Here is a 15,512-nt window from a genome sequence, read left to right on the forward strand (position 1 = left end):
TAATATTGCAACGCTAAGATTGGTGCTTTGAAGCCCTCCTTTTATCCCTTTCCATAGCTTGTTCATTGAGTACCCTTATATTATTATTTCTTGTGTCCATCTTCAACTGATCCAAGTTCTTAACCTTTGGTTTTTCCTGGAGGGCCTATGCCTCTGTCATCCCACCTATATATTTCTCAAGTGAAGAATAAGAAGACGATGATGGCTGACAAATCAATTCCTCTATATGTTAGACATGGTATGATCGATAGAGGGTAGATGTTTTTTGGTGTAGCTTGTGGTGTGGAAGTTCAAAAGATCCCCAAAAATGTTCAACTTAGTCGAGGAAACGTCCCAGAACTCAGAACTTACCACCTAGTGAAAGATTTCTATTAGAAGAGGCTCATGGGCCGGGAAGTACTCGGGGAAATTGGATGGATAGATAGATGTCTTTATTCTGGTGAGGTTGAGACTAAAAGTCCCCTCTTCCAAAAAATGTACAATTAAAATATTCTGTGTGAGGGAAAGACGGTATTGAATTCGACGGTATGGGCGTAGTGTAGCCAGCGCAGATGAGTTAGTTCAGCGTAAATAAATGAATGAGGATTACGTATTTTTTAATTCGTTGAGTAGATCTGGAACTGATACGTCCATTAATAAAGTAAGCCACATCCACGGACGCGATGCATGGGCACCGGGTTACTCCGCATGGATGGAATTTGAACCAACGACCATTTTATTGGTTGTCGAGGACATCACTCTGTCGCCGCCAAGATTGAAATACCGAGGAAATTTAATATTACCCAAAAAGTAGAAAAAACATTTCTAGACCGTCCTAGAAATTCACACAGCGGAAAGTAAGGATATCGGTGGTGAAGGTGAACACAACGATCTATGGTTTTATAGAACTTCAAGAGGGGATTGAGGTTATCAAATCGATTTCTCCATATAATTGGTTTTCTGAGGAAGACAAGATTCCGTAGTTCCTCGAGAGGACGATTTTAAGGGTGGGAAAAGTCGTGTGGATGTTTGAGTGGGGGACATCGACTAGTGACGTCTCAGCAGTCATCTCATTATACCGTGGGACTCCAAGGAAGGAGGAAGGGAAAAACATCGGTTGACGTTTGGCTTCGGCCTCAGCTTAGTACTATGAACAGTGTTCTGTCCCTTGGGTGATTTGGGAGGCTCGGAACATTATTCTCTGTCCCGAGGAAAAAAATGCATTTTCCACATCTTTCTAGTAAGCCAGAAAAAAGACATGCTTGAATATTTTCAGCCCTCTGAACTGAACTTTGACGGATATTTTTTCGATTTGTCATATTATTTTTACTATCACTTTTTAAATGGCTTTCATTTTTATGCGATACTATAGCCGGCTGGCTTAGCTTTTACATAGTCAAGGAACATTCGTTGTGATTGGCGTTTAAACCATCTTAAGTTAATGCTATTGGTGGTTTCCTTTTATTTGGAATAAAATTTAATGTTTGTTGGCGAGCTATGAATACCCCTCTTCTTCTGAATTTTTTTATTAATGATGGTTTTGCGCTTAAACGTTGTTGTAGGCCATTGGATCCCAATTGTAATTAATGCAAGTCCTCATTTTGCCGCTTGATATTTTTTGAAAGCACTTACTTGAAAGTCGCAGAATTTCATGTATGATTCATATCATCGTAAGTACAGGTCATTGCAATTGAGGATGAACTTCATAAATGAAGAGGAAACTGCTTCTCGATTGAAGGATGTGGCACTTTGGAGAAGACTTGAGTCAGTTGTAGTGTAAATAAATGAGCTCCGTCTGGAAATGAAGCTCGGTCCGAAATAAATCCCGGGCTATCCACGTATTTCGCCCTAATCTCTCATTTTTTATCCTATCGGAAAATGATTACTATGCTTGTTACTATTTAGTGTGGGTGTTTAACATCGTGTTATTGAGTGTTTCACCCTGTATGGGGACATAAATAGATTTTTAACAATCTTTAATATCTTCGTCTTCTTATCTTTATCGTATTTTATACTTGTAGTACTTTTAATATTAGCTTTAACTTAACAGTCGTTCATCAACGGGTGTGATCTCAAGGGACTGAGATTAGCGAATAACTATTGAAGTTATTCGTAGATACGAGGGTCGTTTAATAAGTCCTTAGAATGTCCAAGGGATTGCGCTCGTAATATCATAAATTTATTTTTTCCCATTAAAGCAGCACTCCTGGCTAGTTAGTTGTTAGTTTCAACTTTAACGAAATATAGTTAGGCCACAGGCATATCGAAATGCACAATTGCTTTAAGTGTACTCGAAAAAATGGGTGTGAAAAAATCTTGGCAATATTGTTTGCTCACTGTGGAGAATAAACAAAATCGTGTGGTCAACTCCGAGGCTGTTTCGACGCTTTTCCGCCGCAATCCTGAGGGCTTTCCTCTTCAATGCATAACTGTTAACGAAATATGGATGCATCAGTACACTTCAGAGGCAAAAAAGGGTTCAAAGCAGGCGAAGATGATGAAATGGGCTGGTTAGGTAATGGCAATGACATTTTGGGATGCATGCGGAATAATCAATATCGGTTACTTAGAAAAGAGAAAAACGATTACAGGACAGTTAAATGCTGCGTCATTGGACCGGTTAATGATCGAAATCGAGAAATGCGTCCTCATATGAGACTGTAAAAGTTTCTCCTTCAACAAGACAACGCACGTTTGCACAGCAATGCGATTGCATGGGCCAAAATTACGGAATTTAAGCTTCAATTGCTCCAAAATTCACTGTATTCACAAGATTTGACTCCCAGTGGCTTTTTCTTATTTTGTAACTTGAAGAAATGGCTTGCCGAACAAAACTTTCTAAGGTGTAGGTCATCGCCCAAAATAATGCCTATTTTAAGGAGATCCCGAAATTTTACTTTTTGGGCGGCTTAAAATACGTAGAAAAATACTAATGTAAATATACAGAGCGAAAAGGAGACAACGTTGAAAATTAAAAAAAAATTGACCCAAAATAATTTGTTTTTATATCTTTTTCTAAAGACTTACTGAACGACCCTCGTACCATCAGATGTTTTTTTTTTTAAGACTTTGATTTGTCATTCTCGGTTAGGCGAGGCTAACACGCATTATAATGTAGGTACCTTCTTCAAATATGCCGACTATTTTCCGAAGTCGACCGTGCCGCGTCATCCGGAAGAATATAGGGCAGCGTGATATTCGGAAAATCGCGTCGAGTGATATGTGAATTCCCGTTCTTAAGAGGAGAGTTCTGTAATTAGTTGCCAAGGGAAGAGCAGAGCTATTCCAGTGGTTTATTATTTTTTTTAAATTTCTGCATTAAAAATGTCCGCTGCTTCTCTCTCCCTATCGTTACTGATCGTCCTTCATAGAGACAATGAGGAAGTATCAGAAAATGTCTTATTTTTATTGTGTTTGACTAGTTATATGTGTACGGTTATAACATTAAAAGTTTTCTCCAGAGATATTTTATAATAGGACCTCAGAAGCCTACCGCTATGGATGAAAATGCTGCTTTTATCGTATCATCGCACATGCGGAAATATGCTTAATCTTTAGACAAATGCTCATACGTTAATGAATGCTTTCTTGTTACTGACGTCATTTACCCTAAGCCATATCGACTATTCTCCTACGATTTGCGATGTTTCTCTTTGTTCATCATTTTTGTTTTCGTTCTTTGGTATTCTTTTAGGACTCCAATGAAAATTTTCGCTCTTAGAACTTCTCGAAAAAATCTTCAACTCTCTCTCCCTTGGTTTTCTGGCCCTTATGTAACTGCAATTTATAAATTCCAATTTAGGATATTTAATTGTTTATTACGTGACCTCTGTGCCTTTTGGTTATGTATAGAATATATATCACCATATATATATATATATATTAGAATACCATATTCCATAGACGACGACTTATCAGCAAAAAATATTTATTTGGTCATGGGTCTCAGAAGAAATAAATTCTGTGATCAGATCTGTTGCTGTGTTTTTTCGTTCATAATCGTGGAAGCTTCCTTCGTAGGGTTTTGGATTTTTATCATGACAGATTTACTGTAGATGCATATGAACTGTATGGAATGAGATATATTCGTTATCTGTAAATTACATTCTCGACCGGTATCTTGGGTGCACTTCTTAGTTGCAGTTATATTTACTCTGATATCGTGAACAAACTTGATTAGGTTTTAAGTTATTATTTTTATACGAATCATATTTTTTGAGTATTTCGTCAAGTGAACAAAATCAAATTGTCTGGAAAGTATCATAAATTTTCTGGATAGTCGGGGAACTTCAGGTTGATATTTGATTGGCCACCCTGCGAAGCTAATTTTGAGTGATCGAATTCGCAATTAACTACGTAGCGATCGATATGGGAAGGTGGTTTCCTACCTTCTCCCCTCGTCATGCACCTTGAATCATCCTCTTGTCACTACCTTACCTCTCCCCCTTTACCTTCCCCTTTGTCTTACCCCTTCGCCCTTTCTATAAAATCCGTTTCTACTTGCCCCCTCTCCTCTCTCCCTACTCCACTCCCCCTCCTCCGACTGTGGGGCCACGTGGTGGAGAATCCGACAACCGCGCGGAGCAACAAGTGGAAGGCCGGCAGTGTTGTATGTGGTCGCCGTGGCTCAAGGTGGCTTTGCACTGTGCAGTCGGACCGCTGTGTTATCTACCACGTCGGGAACGATTTTTTCTGAATTGAAGCCCGAGTTTTTTTTTACGTGTCCGAGGAGAGTTGGCCATTCTTCCGCTTGGATTTCGCTAACTCAATTTTTGGTCCTTTGGTTGTAGCGTGAAAATTAGTACTCATGGCTATCGCCTGGAACTTTCTGGTATGTAGGTCTTTATTTTTTACCTTTTTTCGATAATTTTTATGTGGTTGGGTTTATTGTTACTTAGCTATCGTTTGTAAGTTTCCGTGGTGTTTATGTTGTGTTAGCTCTAAATGCTGCTCTTAGGTTAACCATGTGTTATTTCTTAGTCTGTCGCACTTTTTTAATTTCTCTTCAATAGAGGTAATTTTCGGCTCTTATATTGACATCATTTATTTATTCATTATGCGGAAATACGAATTTTTGGAAGGATTATGAGTGTGTTATTTTTTATGATTTAATCTTAATGAACATCTATTTACATCAATAATCCATATATTTACATAAACAATCCCCCGTGTGCGGCATATTAATGCGATGAAATTTTATTCACGTGTAATGTTTCATTTCAATAAAACGTTTATTAAATTGAAAATAAATCCATCATAAATTTTGTTGTCCTTAGCGCATGTGTGATAACATGTGGTAACTCACCATTTTTATACCGGTGTCTACGAGCCGTCGCAAATATTTCCGCATTATCAATTTCGACAATTTTTATTGCCAATTCGACGGCTTAGCAACCCCTTCGACACTTGAAAAATTCATCCGAATCGGTCGTGGCGAGCTTTAGTAGTATCCCCTATTGTGTGGGAGACGTCCACGTTTTTTAAATCCGCCACCTCGTGTTTCCACGCAACATCTGGAAGGCTCTCCGGCACGTGTCGACGGATGTTTGTCCCACTAGCGCTCGTCGGCCATGTTCCTCCGCCACGCGGCTCGCTCCCCAGTGCTCCTGGGGCTGTAGTGCTCTAGTTCTCTCCCTCCTTTCCCATTCCGCCGGGAAAGCTGACTTCTCACCATCAGCTGTACTCACACTGGGATTTCTTACGGTGGTCTTCCAATCTCTTTATTACGCTCCGTCGGTTGTTAGCTAGTCTTCTCTCGGTCACAGTGAGGGTGGCCTTCGCGTTTTTAGCCCCCGATGTCTGCTCCACGTTTCGCAAGGGAGAATGAATCGTTACCCGGCTGCGCCAAAATATTTTCTGTTTATTTCTTTACCGTCAACGGGCAGAAATTCCATGGTTGTTGGCTAGTGAGTGATCTGAATGGTGTTTGCTTACAGTATCACCCCACACACACCCCACGTACCGTGCGCAGGTTTCATGTTTTTTTTCTTCTTCAAGAAGTGTAAATGTCGCAAATTCCATGATGGGTAAACTTAATCCCTGCCAAACGCCTCTGGATAGGCTTGCTGTATGTTATGTAAACGACTGATAGTAACTGTTACAAATTATGATTCTGGTGTTCATTTACAGTTTTTTTTTGGGGCTCATGGCTGTATATAATTTTCCTACACTAGGATTTTCGCACTTATGTTTCATGTAAAGGCATGCAGCGCTTGATTTTCTTCCCTCTAACTTATTCGTTGATTATTTTCGTTCATTCATCCTATCACTGAGATAATTTTTACCTGACATAAGGTTTCAACGAATTTTCCTCTTTATGGCACACTTTTAGAGTGCCATATTTTATTAAAATCCTTCTACTTTGTTGTACGAATTTTTTTTTTCAAAATGGTCGGTCTGCGTCACTCTTGTTTCGACAACCCCGTTTAATAGTTCTCTAATTTTTTACTCGTTCATATCGTGACTCCGTTTTGTTTTCCTTGCGGTGTATCAACGGCTAGTTTTGCCTATCGTGGCGTGTTTCCACCCCGTGCCATGCATCTTTTTGGTGGATTGTACGGTGTGTCACTGATGTAGATAACTGCGGAACTGTGGTAAATGTTGAGCCGGCGCTTGCCAACTTGGAACGTATCACGGTCTTTATAAAAAGACGCCCCGACACCCACTTATGTTTCGGAAGTGAAGAGGTGCTCGTGCGAATATTTCCAGAATTAGTCCGGCGTGGGGCGAGGTAACTCGCTCGCGGCTGCGGAACCCGCCGGATGATGGACCTTGCGATTAGTCGCGTATCTGTATGAATCCGCTCTTGCCATTGTTTGTGGTATTGGCCGGAGCGCGATTAATCTTATCTGTTCACTTTCCGTTTTTAAATTCTTTGTACATTTACATGTACTTATCTAGTTTTTTTGGTGGCCCGGCCTTTGCTCGAAGGTTAGCTATGAAAGACGTGAAAGATAGTCGCTTTGTTTTTTTGTGTTCTTCCGGAATATAATCTCATTTTCCTTGTGTTATACTGTGCGACCTCCGAAGCTCAAGCTGCAGAATTGGTCTCTGGAAAGGATAATGTGGAGTATTTTTTTGTTTTTCCAATATCTCAGTAATTTTCCACATGGGCGCGATGTATCGTCATTTTGAAAGTCATTTTGCACTGTTTAAGATATTTTATATGAGTTTAGAGAGTTTTCGCGCTTGTAACTTTCGTTTTCCTTTTCTAAATGTAGACAAGCTTTGGTGTTTAACTATTTTTCCGATAACTTAGTCCATTTTTCCACTCATAAGCTTTCTCGCAAGAGTAGATATACATATTATCTTATGTGGCATATAGAATCGTATTTTCAGATTGGTCAATCAAATTTATCCTTCGCCTCTTTAAATAATGAATTATTTTGAAGAAAAATTCTCGTAGGCAATGTTTATTATTTTAGTTGTGCGTTATATCCTTCTTATGTAGCTGAATATGAGCATGACATCTTCCAACCCTTGGAAATCATACCCTTTATTTCTTATCTTTTGGTTTTTAGCTCATGCCAGGAAGAAAACTTGACATTGCCGCGGGTAGGGGCTTACCTTTTCAGACGGTCCCAAAGCGTTGTTGATCATTCACCCCTGCGCCATTTAAATGGGAATCACGCTTCGAACACAGTGTGCATGCTAACAGCCTGTTCCGGTCGACGGTACCCATCTGTTATGAACTCTGATTGACTGAAGAATCTTAAAACATGTGTACCTTTATTCCAGCACTGATGGTCTCAATGTGGATGCATTTCAGTAATACGTCTTTGATATATTATTTGACATAGCACGAGGGTTTATCTGACACTGACAATGAGGTATTGCGAAGGAGTTATCTTGCAATAGGGCTCTCATCCGTCTCATTATTTTTCCTTGTTAAACGATTTGCAATATTTTTTAAGTATATTCAGAGTCGTAAAATTTATTGCTCTATATTGAGTGTGTTAATAATGTGTATTCGCTGACGGGCATTTAATTTTGATGCTGATTTATCAAGGTAAAGTCTCTTATTTAGAGGTCATGAATCCAATACTGTACTGTTATGTATTCAAATTTATCAATTAAAATACAGTTCTACAAGGCTTTGGTTCTAGGTTACTCTTCAAAACGTTTGGTCTAGGATTATGTTTACCGAAATGATTACGCCTTCTATCTACTAAAGGTACTTCGGAACCCCTCCAGTTCCAATTGAGATATTTTTAAAAGCAGGTTCTGATATGGTAAAAAAGGTTCAGCAATTAAATAACACAGTAATAATCACCATATCTTCAAAGGAATGCAAGACAAGGAATATAGTTAGGAATATGGATTATTTCATTGTCATTTACTCCTATCGTTACGGAAAAACTCTTTTGGAGGGGAACTGTAGTTCTGGAACCAGAAATCTAGTCAACGAAGTTCTCAGCGGAAAAAAGATTAATTGTCATTAATTAATTATAGAATAATCTTAGTGCTATTCCAAGTACGGATTTTTACCGAGCGTGATATTCTTATTGTCGATTCTTTGCCCATTTGTTGGGGAAAAGACCGGCTTCGCATCTCGGATTTCGATAAGGCACGCGTGTGTGAATATATGCGGGTGTCGATGAATTAAGTAAGTTTCATAACAGTGCGCCCATTTCCAAGAGGAAAGTCGTGATTGGTAACACTCTGGTTCCCCTACTCACCCCCCCCCCTTCCCAATCGCCTTTCGTTCCTACGCCAGTCTCTCTCGAGACGTTGATTTCTCCCTTCGTCGCTGGATCGCGGTTTCTTCCGGCTGAACCGTAAATCATTCTTTGTATCTTCGGCCGCGCTGACCAGTTGAGATTCCTTGGTTCCACACGACTTGCGCAAACTGTAGACAGTTCTTTTTTTAATCTGAATTTCCCCCGCCTACCACTCACACTGGCGTTGTATACAAGACCTCGTCCAACCTCCCTCACTTGATTCCTCCCCGCTCCCCCGTCTCACGCCACGTTATACTTTCTTCGGAGATTTTGAAAGCGAGGCAATTTAAATTTCGCGTCGGGCATGCGTTCCTACCCTCACCCCCTATGTTGAGTTACCTTTCTATTCCCGTTCAAGAGCATTAACCGTTTTTTATTGTGCCGTATTTGTTTCTGGGTCCCAAGTTTTTACTGGGCTTGGGATTATATTTGTAGAAAAATCCTATGGATAAACTTATTTATAACTTCTTTTTTGGCTTTTCTATTCACCTTTTTTATTGCTATTTCCTTATTTTAAATCTTGTCACTCGCGTACTTGATATGACTATGAGTTGGCTTGTGAGGGTACTATCCTTTTTGGAGAGCTGCTACTCCAACTCCTGCAACGGTTTTTTGAAGTGGTCCTATAGAAACAAATCGTTCTTAACAATATTATTGCCGTTACACCTCATTACATTCTTGTAATGGCATAATCCCATTTCATCCCTTCGGCAACCGCGAAGATGAGCGGCAATGATGAATGAAATCATCCCCGCAGTGATAATTTTTTTTCATTCCTTAGCCTTAGCTGTTGTCTGATATCTCGGAAAATGTGTGGTATATGCTTCAATAGATTTAGTCAAGGGGTCTTACAATTAGTAGTGAATGAATGATGAAAAATCTCTACTACGGACGACTTATTTTAGTGCTATGGTAAGGTGAGGTAGGAAAGAAGGAAGACCTGGGTTCTCCACTGTCTTCTTCAGTCATCGCTGGTCAACAATCCTAAGATTGGTTTAACGCTGTTCTCCACTCAATTCTCCTATCAACCAATTCTTTTCACGCCTACGCACTTCTTCTCTTTCACATCCTTCCTTACCTGCTCCACATATACGGTTCGAGTTCCAGTTCGTCCTCGAATTTCTACAGTAGCCTTGGAATAGGGAAGAATGGGGATTTTCTGCGATGGTGCGGGGAAGGGTGAGGTGCAGGTGGGAGCGTCGGAGAATTGGAAGGAAAGGCAAGCATAATATACGTGTACCTGCAACGTGGCTGCTTTTGCGGCGAGGAGGGAAGGTCGGGGAAAGCGGAGTGGGAAGGCATGGGCGAAAGAAGGAATGCCATGAGCTCACGGCCCGGCGGAACAACACATCCGCATCTCCTCCAGTGTTTTGTGCACGCATATTTGCAAGTGCGGGATCATGCATCCCGCCACGCGGACAGAATGCTACCGCACTGAAGTTGGAGGTGGCATCCGATATGAGTGTTTCACCCTACCGGCAACACTGATCGGAGGGCGAAGTTTGGGCTCTTAGACGGAATCTAGGGGATGTTTGTTGTTTTCCGCTTGTCTCGAAGGGAGGGTGTTTCATGGGGAGGGAACTATACGTCTTGTATGAGAATGGATGCTTATAGCTCACTGCTTAGAATTTAGTGGGATTCGGGCTCTCATGTTATTTGTTATTTCTTACCTCCGGGTGGACAGCTTGCACCCGAACCGCTTATAATTTTCGTGGTGTCCTTTCAGTCTAAAACATCGTTCAAGTAATTTATTCGATGCGCATAAATTCTGGATACGCCTACATTGGTTTACAACACTATCCTTAAGGTTTAGGATTCTGTGTTTGTCCGATTTACAGGCGGTAAGCCATCAAGTATCCACTTATTTTGGTGCGTCTAAGCTGTTCTTCTGATTATGTGTTCTCTAGTGCTGGTTTTCTTATTTTTCTGCGAATGGATCATTTTTATGCTGCAATGTGAGCTCCACAAACTTATTGATAACTCGCAACGCCGATTCATCTGTAAGAAGTTTCTCGTTTATTATTCAGTTCCTTTCCTGTGGTTGATAGCATACGATATTATTGTCGTGTATTTGTTTCTATTTTCAGTTTGCGATATCCATTTCTAAACGACCTTTTGATATTAAAAAGTATTGACGGGCTGAATGGCTATAGTATTCGTAGTTTGCGTTCCCCCTTGTGCTACTCCGGCAAATATGACGAACATATCATTTCAACCTGCTGACTTTAAATGAGTCTCCATTTTTTCACGTTTATGCTTTTTATTTATGATCCACATTCCGATTTGTGTTTCATCCCTCGGTGATTATCATACGTTTTTTCTGCGATGTTTGTAGTAGGTCATCAGCTATGTGAAGTGCTTTGTAGGTTCAGTAGTATCTACAATATTAGTGTAAAACAATATTGAAATGCGTGGTATGCATTTAATTACTCGCAGTGTATGATGCAGTCATTGTATTGTCAAATGATATTTCTCCGATGTGTTATCTTGTAAATGCCCAACGAAACAAATTTTGTCCCGATAACATACGTGGTGTTGTGCTAGCTGTACTCATAAATACTGATGCACTCATTTTTCTGACGATAAACTACCTATGCTTCATTCTAGTCAAACTGATTAGAATTTGTGGATTTCGAAAGAAAGGAGTTATCGGGGATGGGATATGGGCCTTCCAAATTCACATAACGTGGCCCGAGATCCACGATACTGTCGTTTATCTTGCGTCTTTTGCGAATTATCGTACAATATTTCCAGGTGTTAAATTTGTGGAAAGTTCATAGCATGAAGCCGTGTTAATTTATTCTCAACTTGGAGGGGAGCGCTGCCCGCCATTGGCAATATTGAATGCCCGACAGAGCTGATTACGAATGATTTTTGCGCATCAGCGCTTGGTGTTTGAGAAACAGCTCTACAAGATACTTTTTAATCGCCCGGTGAATTGTCACTCCCGCGAGGCTGCGCATGCGCCGTGAATGAAATGGTGAAGGGAAATATCCCACGCGGTGATCGCATTTTGCCACGTATAGTACCTGGGCGCCCATTTTCTCTTTACGCGAAGACTAATGAAACGCCCGTCGGGAGAGGAAGGTGTAATTTTCTCTGTTGTGAGCTGTTTGAGTTTTAATATTTTTTGTTATCGTTTATTCTTAAAGAAAGTATTAACTTGGTAATAGTGCGTAAAACAGTGCAAATGGTTAAAAAGTTCACGCTCGGGAGTAGGAACTAAGCCGCTCGCGAGATAAAACGTGTGAAGAAAATCGACTTAAAAGAAAAATAAAGTTTTAAACGAGATATTATTTTTTTAGTAACCACGTTTAGGGTCAGTGTCACAGTATATCTGTTTCCCATCCCTTCCTCTAACTTGTCAAATCGTCCTCCACCGCTTCCTCAAAGGTATAAATCTGATGTTGTCATGTGATAGCTCTGTGAGCCGAATAGCGTCTTACGCATAAAATAATTGTTGAAAAGTGCTAATGCCTTTCATTTAAATATTGATAGTCTATGTCCAAAAGTATTTACGAATTATATTAATTAAGAATATAAATGATTACATGGTTAGATAAATAGGTGTATGATTAAATATGTAAATGACTATTTGCAGCAGAACGTTCGATACGCCCTTTATTAAAGTATGGGTAAAGTGGTCCCATTATAGCACGTAGTATGGTGAAGATCTGGAGCTCGCTGTATCCGCGATAGTTCAACCGTTTCAGGCGTTTTATAGTGGGAGTTCGACGTATTGAAATGAAAGTTAATTTCACTTTTCCACCATAATTTAATTCGTACGACGCGTTTCGGCTCACGTAGCCATCATGTGGTACAAGTCTTGGTCTTAGAAGGTCTTGTGCCAGATGATGGCTCTGTGAGCCGAAACTCGTCTTACGAATTATTATAAATTATTGTGGAAAAGTGCAATTACCTTTCATTTCAATCTGTGATAGCGCGTATCGAGGGCATTTAGCGATGGCTACAACTCCAATGGCAAAGGGACTTAGAGGGTTTTGTAGGCCTCGCATCCCCGCGGCCACGCCGGCCTTGCGAGTTCACTCTCGCCACCGTTTCGTGGCACTCTTCTCTTTCATCTCAATCCAGCTGCTCTATTTCCTCCTCTTGGTCTCTGTGCCAGGTGCCTCCCTCCCCCCTACCATCCGTCTAGGTCTCCCACGCCGCCTGCCCCCCTCATTCCGTGGATTCCCTTCTCCTCTGCCACAGCACGCGGCTCCGGTGATCTGGGACACCATGGGGCTTGATCTGGCGAATGAATAGGTGCAAGGAGAGGCTGGCTTGAGCGATGGATCGGTTAGTCCGGACAACTGGGGTTTCTTTTTCCATTGGCGATGCGATGGCACTGGAATATATCATACAGCATAACGGTCGCCGTCTACTGCGAACGGGATCTGAAGCCGGGTCAGCCATACCAATATGTACTCCGCTGTTAGTTCTCAAGGACTGTAATTTTCGTCTTTGTTATGCATGGCAGTTTTAGAGCATGGCTATCCAAAATTTTCTGCTGTGCCAAGGAAATATTTTTTTTTATTCCCGCATGACATTTCGCCGTACCACGAAAGCAAGTTTCGCTGTGTATAATTTGTACTGAATATCCTGTTTGATAACAGTAATGACTAGCGTTAATAATTTATCAGGTATTCGTGCGCATGGAGTGCATATATTTATGAATCTGTGAAGTAATTTATTATTAATACTATGTAATATACCTATAGAATTTTTGTGTTGATGAAGGTCATGATGTACGTTGGGTTTTTCTTCAGCCATGAGCAATTTCTCGGTAAAGTACTCTTTGTTTCAAGTGTTCTTATTTTTCGTGTTTTGAGTACTATCATCATTGGTAGTATTATTCCGTTAGGACTTCTAGGTGTCTAGGTGGTGTCTAATGGAAGAATGGTGATGGGTCTCTTTTCCCTCCTTGAGCAATTCCTGTTTCGTCAATTTTTTCAATTCCCGTTTCCTGACGTCTCCAGAATAGCGTTTAGTGACCTCGGTATTCAGTCAACCCTCCTATTCCCCCTAAATAGATTTTTCCTCCTATCTTTCTAGGCCCGCTATCCGTCAACGAGCGCTTGGTAGGCCTCCGAACTCAAGGTGGTGCTGTTTTACATCCTGTCTTAAATCCTTGCCAGCTCCCTCCGTCGCGTACAGTGGGTAACGATTGCAATCATTCATTTGGCAATGAACCCAAGTATCTGCCATCCTTCCCGACAAGGTTTTTTATTTCACTTCATATCTTGATACTTTTTGAGTATCTGAGGCATTTTAATATGTCAAGTTATTATAAAAATAATTAGTATTTTGTTATCGTCTTTAAGCAGAGTTTTTTATGGAATACGATGATAATATAAATTAGCTTTTATCTAATATTTGCTTAGGCAGTTCTATTTTGGTGTGAGTTGTTAAAACGCGGAAGATAATAGAGAACACGCTTTAGCACAGTGATGGTGGGGAAGTCGCGCATGCAGTAGCAACTATAGTTGAATTCGCATTTTTGCGCGCTGTCTTATCTCCTTCATATTTTGTGGCCCCAATTGTCCGCGTCTGCATCTTCTTAATGAAATTTGGTCTCTGTGTGATTTCGTTAATTAATTAATAATTTTTTTGTGGATTCCTGTGAAGAGTCTTTCATTTTGGGATTATAGAATTGAGATAATGAAACTTCTCCCATTATCCGTGGACTGTTGTAGGTGGGTTATTTATTTATTTATATCACACCAAAAACCGCACTAAGGTCTTTACATTGGGTTTATAAACAAAATAAATTATGTAAATATAATTAATAAACGTGTATAAAAATAATATCATAAATAAAAAACATTTTCAACATATACAATACGTACAAAAGGTCGGTGTCAAAAAGATAGACTTTTCACTTGGTTATTAAAATTGGTGCGGGAGGAAAAAGTGTCAAGAGAGGAAGAAGTATTGGAGAATGAATTGTAAACAGAAGGTAGGCGGAAAAAGAGGGATCTATGGGATATTGCCAGACGGAAATTGGGCTGGTGTAGAACTTCAGTATTGCGAGTTTTGCGAGCAAAGTGAGAAGAATGTTAGGGCATGATGCGGTAAAGAAATTTGATGTCTAATGTCAATCTGCGATGGTTGGGGTGTAATAATCCAAGTGAATGAAGTATTTCGGCACGTGAAGAGAATCTGAGGTGAGGTATGCGATGTCGAACTATTACACATTTTGCTCTCTAGCGGCATACTCTACTGAGATGGAGGTTTCTATACGATTTTACTGATTGTTACTCATTCTCTCTTCGTATGCGAGTGAATGGTCATCCCTCGCATAATTTCGTTTCGCTCGGTGGAGAGAATACGTTTCCTTCACTGGCTGACCGCCTACTTAATCGTGAAGTGTTGAGTAGATAGCGCAAAGGCATGCTGCCAATGAATTTGACTTGGTCGAGCGTGCTACCCCTCGCAGGCCTAGTTCCACGGAGGCGTGAAGAATTCAAGTCATGGGGATTACTATATCATTAGAAAGTTTTCTTTCACCTTGTAACAAATTTATTGGTTCACTCGGCGTATCCGTGGACTTGCCCAATGAGTTTTCCATTCCTTGGTGAGGTGCAACGAATTCCAATTGTCTGTCAGTGACTGCTGGTGTCGACGTTCGTGGAAATATCTGTGTATGCAAGTTTTTGCTGTGCAGTACGGAGCGTATTATGTTTCTTTGCCGCTACCCTTACGTCAGCCACGTTTTCTCGTGCCAATACCAATCCTCATCGTACTCAGTGTGTACCGTGTAAGCCATCACCTAAATGCTTTTGAGAGCGGCTTTTTGGTGATATTCTAAAG

The 15,512-nt window shown here is 40.5% G+C and overlaps 1 protein-coding gene across 3 annotated transcripts in view; it reads left to right on the forward strand.

The window, feature by feature from the left end:
- Positions 1-15,512, forward strand: part of LOC124159287 (KH domain-containing protein akap-1) — a 90,552-nt gene that overhangs the window by 12,287 nt on the left and 62,753 nt on the right. The window contains exon 1 of one of the 3 annotated variants that reach the window (XM_046535000.1): positions 4,586-4,810. The exons of the other annotated variants lie outside the window; for them this stretch is intronic. The gene's annotated coding sequence lies outside the window, so the exon portion shown is untranslated. Of the gene's footprint in view, positions 1-4,585; positions 4,811-15,512 lie in introns of those variants that run through there. 3 annotated transcript variants of the gene reach the window in all.

Source organism: Ischnura elegans, chromosome 5 (assembly GCF_921293095.1).
Source record: "Ischnura elegans chromosome 5, ioIscEleg1.1, whole genome shotgun sequence".
NCBI lineage: Eukaryota > Metazoa > Arthropoda > Insecta > Odonata > Coenagrionidae > Ischnura > Ischnura elegans.